The sequence below is a fragment of the Coffea eugenioides genome, unplaced genomic scaffold, assembly GCF_003713205.1.
Source record: "Coffea eugenioides isolate CCC68of unplaced genomic scaffold, Ceug_1.0 ScVebR1_1745;HRSCAF=2652, whole genome shotgun sequence".
Taxonomy (NCBI): Eukaryota; Viridiplantae; Streptophyta; class Magnoliopsida; order Gentianales; family Rubiaceae; genus Coffea; species Coffea eugenioides.
The window spans coordinates 1-5,185 of NW_020862169.1; positions in this window are offsets into that span (position 1 = coordinate 1).

The following is a 5,185-nucleotide window of genomic DNA, read 5'->3' on the forward strand; positions in this document are numbered from 1 at the left end:
ACTAATATATTCGCTGCCTTAGACTATACTGAGGATAGGCGAGTGAATTTTGCTGCTTTCCAATTTGAGGGAGTGGCTCGTGCTTGGTGGGATGTGGTAAGGGGAAAGTGGGAGAGAGCCCAAACTCCTTGGACTTGGGAGAATTTCACGAGAGAGTTTAATGAGAAATTCTTTCCGCCTTTGATCCAAGAAAAGAGGGAGGATGAGTTCATGAAGTTGAAACAAGGGACCCTTAGTGTAGCAGAATATGAAGGGAAGTTCACTAAGTTTTCCAAGCATGCCCCTAAATTAGTAACTAATGAGCGAAAACGGATAAGACGGTTTGTACAGGAATTTAATGTGGAAATCTAGGAGGACTTAGCCGCAGCCCAAATCTCTACTTTTACTGAGACCCTCTAGAAAACTCAAAGGGTTGAGAGTGCAAGAATGCAAGTAAGGGACTTTCACAATAGGAAGAGGAACTTATCTAGTCGTACTTCTGGACCGACTAGTAAGAGTTCACAGCCTTCCAAAATTGGAAGAGGTATGGGAGGAATAAAGACTGCAGGAGATCTTTCCTAAGTGGTTTTGCACCACATATTAGTCACAAGACACATAACCAAGTCATTAGTAAGACAAAACAAAAAAAACAAGAGAGTGAGAGAGAGAGTGAGCCGTGAGGGAGAAGAAGAAAAACCAAGGGAAAGTTTGCAAAGTTCAACCAAAATTCTTCCATAAATCTTCATCTTGAAGCATAAAGAATCCACCTTGGAGTTGGCTTAAGGTCATTAGCCACCATACATACGTTATCTTGAGGTAAGAAAGTCTAGTTGAAGGTTTAAGTTGGTTAATGATTCATGAACTAGTGGTTATTGTGGTAAAAGATGTTAGTTGTGATTGATTATGGTGTCTCTTATGTTTCCCACTTGTTTTTATGGATTAATTTGGTGAAATTTGGGGCCTTGATGTTCGGCCATATGAACCCTAATTAGGGTTTCATGCTAAACATCTTAGTTAGCTTTAATCTTGTGTTATTGAACTTGTAGTGGTTGTGTTTGATGATTGGCTTCATTTGTTTGGTGAGTGAATGGTAAAAACTGATTTGGGTTAAGAAACCCTAGGCTAAAGCAAGGAGTATAAGCTTGGTTAAGAATTAGCTTGGTTAGGGTTTGATGCACTAATGGTTAGATTAAGTTAATGGGTACATATGAAGTTAGGTTAGAAAGTGTAGTTAGTGTTTGGTTAGTTTTAGGGAATTTGTTGGTACAATTTTGGATCATTAGAAGGCTACATAGGAGTTGATTTAAGGGTGTGTATTTGATATGCATTTGGTTAGAAAACTTACACGATACTCATAGAAACGGACCATGCGTTCGCGACGCGCGAAACCGTTCAAATCCAAAAGCAGGGCAGCCCAGACCTCCGGTTTTGGCTTCATTTTTTCTGTATATTCTGCATGGATTCAGGGCTTGCCCAAAACAAGAAAGTTGTAGCTTTTGGAGTCCTTTGAGTGCCTGCAAAATTTCAGGTCAAACGGACGTGTGTAGGCTGAATTATAGCCAATACCCTCACTCAGCTTTCAAATTCTGGTTTAGTCACGTTTTGTGAATTAGCTTCTGACCATGCTCAGTTTGCATGGATAACGATGGAACTGGGTGTTGGTTTCTTCATAAGAAATGTATAGATTTGTTTCAGATTTAAAACGGTATAAAGTACGTCCAAATCTGAGCTTTGTAGCTCCAGTTATGGCCAAAATAAGATCGTGTGTCAGAACTGCCTTGAACACTGGACAGTTCTGACGGGTACTTTGGCACTCAGTTTTCGTTCTGTTCTGAGTTGATCCAGGTCTTGTCCAGAACATAAACATTTTAGCCTTATATCTTATCTTTCCAATGCCTTTGGAATTTCTTGATTTGGGTCTGTGAGCTGTATGTTATGATTCTTCCACTAGACCCTGTCCGTCACCCAAACATACGCACTTTTAAGACTTTGTTTCCTACTTTTGACCTGTTTCTATTCAGAACTGGATTGAGGTGTCTTCACGAAAATTGTAGCTCCTCTCCTTAGCTTCGTAACGGTACCTCATACACCTCAATCTGACACTCGTAGCCTACATTATGTTCAAAACAGTTTTTGACTCCAAAACGGACACGTTTCAGTTTCCGTTTCCGTTTCAGTTTTCCGTTTCCGCGCGCGCATGGGTCGCTTTTGCTGTTTTGCTTGTTTGTATGCATTTTGATATTTGTTTGAGCTATGTTATGACTCAATCTTCTGTCACAGACGGTGACGAGGTGAACGGAGATGGTGGGAGCCACTGACGGTCGAGTTTGACCAAGTGCCATTTTTTTTGTCTACCATTGGACTCTACGTAAGTAACTGGGTGTTTATGTGTTATGTGTTGAATGTCACCAATGTGAATTGTATGTGATATAAGGGTGCTTAGGCGAGCGTGTACTTTATCTCACTCGACCTAAACCCTAATCTGTACTTGCAATTGATATGAATTATAACATATGAACTGTATTGGGATTGAACCCTGGAGCATGTGGCTCGGGGTGACTTTTTGTGTGTGTGTGATGTGAAGCTATGTGTGGGCCCGATCTAAAGGACTAGACGGACTATTCGAGTCAGTTAAGGCTTGGTCGAAGTTAGTCCAAACTATCCTTAAGATCACCAACTTCGTGAATACAATTCGAATATGATTTGAAGCTCGAGCCATTTGTGTGTGTGTGGATACTGGCCAGAGTGGGTGTTAGGTGGTCGGAGGAAGAAAGTGGAGTTCTACGGACCTTTTCTTGTGGTCGACAGAAGGTCGACAGGTGATCACGCATGGCGGATGACTTGGCTTTGGAGCCAATCCGTATCCTTGCATTGTTTTGTTACTTTTGCTTTTGTTGTTACTGTTGCTTTTATTTTGATATATTAATGGCATAAATGTCTGAGTTGACGCAAACTTATCATTTTGCCCATGCTTGCTTACTAAGCTTTAAGCTTATCCGTTTTTCTTTGCTAATTCCTTAACAGAGGCCGTACGCGGGGATCACACTTCACGAGAGTTATATCCCTAGAATTGACCTTTGTAATTATAGTAGTTGGACTTTCTAGGATGTTTTTCCTGATTCTCATAGTTAGGGTTAGGTCGCTGCTTAGGGTCCACTTTTTGGTTTTAGTTCTCGTTTTTGTGTGTTGTAGTGGACTGGAATGTCCCTTCTGAAGATGTACATATTGTAGATGGTACGTTGGAAGATGTATGATTGTAAATAGTATCTTTTGATATTTAGTCTCTTTTATTTACTTTTCGTTTTCGAGTCCTGGCGCGAGGCAGGCAGGCGGTCCGCCAAACCCTTTGGTACGCCTCTGGGTGCGGTGGGGTCATCACACCCACTTCTCCCTAAGACGAACTAGAGGGTATCCGCGGGTCGCCTGCCCAACTCTCGCCAGGACTTACTACAATCCACAGTTCAAAAGCTCGAAATACTTCAAATAATTTCAACATATAATTAAAGTACTCCAAAATATTGCATGCTTACAATTAGTTAGCTTTCAAGTTTAATACAATCCAAAAGAATATGTACTACAACCATTCGTTATAATACAACTTAAGGTCTTCAAAAGAAAACAATCTTAGTACTAGTCGCGAGCACTCTCGGTTTTGAACCCTGTTAAGAAAAACAAAAACGTGGAATGAGCTACACAGTTCAGTAAGGTTCCAAGACACTCTGGCAGTTCTAATAAATGAAGTAATTTGAGCATACCACATGTATGGTTCCAGGTTGCATATTTGGCACATTAACATTGGATAGTTATCATTATACGAGTAATTTGAGTATAACACAAGCATGGTTCAAGGTTGCATCTTGGCACATTAGCATGATACAGTTATCAGTATGCAAAAATAAATACACATTGAAGGATACGGTATTCCAGTGGAATCATTTCGGTCAACTGCATCTTATAACTTCAAGTCCCCTCGATTTGTCTGGCCATCACCTTATCCCTCCAGTGGTAGTACTCGAGTATACCGAAACAGTTGGTCCGTGTGTGGGGGAGAGGTTAGTACCAGGGCAGGGCCGGTTCAGCTTAGAGCTTACAATAACAGTAATGTGAACAGTAAAAATTTTATTTAGTGGTCGATGATGTACACACTCGCCTTAAGGTGACATTCTATGTTGTGACACTTAACACTTAAAATAAGCATTTTATATTGAAACATTGTCACGCCATTTTTTATTTAATAGTTTTAAAAGTGAAATTTTATTTGAAAAAAATGCAATTTAATTTACAAGAAATTGTAAGAAAATATTGGGTCCTAATGGGACATGATATGCGCGATTTGCCCCAAAATTATAGTTAAAAGGGTTTTGAAATAAAAATCGGTGCACTTGGTATAGGTTAAGGTGTACATTAAATGAATTAAGAAAAGGTAAGAAAGAAACTTGCTAACATTCGGGTCACATTGAGAAGGGGAGGACAAGGATAAAATCCAGGCACCCCTTCCTTAGCAAGGCTAGTTGCGTGATTTAGTAAAAGATTTTTCTTATTTTTTAACCTAAGGGATTATTCACATTGGATGTACTATATGATGCAACCCTAACTAGGAGTTGTATCGGTTTTCTTTCAAGCTGATGTTTGCAATCACATATGGTGATGCCCAATAATGACCTTTTGAAGAAGTCAACGAATTGCAAAAATATGAGACTCTAAGAAAGAAAGAATAAAATAATTATTAAAAATATACGTGTCTAAAGGAGTGCATCATTGTCGGGTACGGGAGACTAATGTTCGTGACTCAATTTTTCCTTTTAATAGAGGGAATACGAGCGTGCTAAAGTTAGAAAAGCCAAACTCGTCCATATCCCATATTCAAGGGGTATTCCCTAATCTAATCAAGCAAATGCCCTATTCTAATCCTAATTCTAAAATGAAATGCAATTCTAATGTTATGTATCACACATAGGGGTATATATAGGGAAATTAGGGATAAGGGCTATACGTATAAGGAGGGATGTCATGCAACATGGTGAAAGAGGCCCTAAAAGTAAAGATATGCATGAGATGAAGTGAGCACACAATCATGATCTAACGCGCGAAGGGCTCCTAAGGGCTAGCGTTGGACTAGCCCACATCTACGCTCTCTCACAAGCATTGGACTTGCAAGAGCTCGAGGGGACAACCATGACTAGTATTGGACTAGCCACGGTTACGT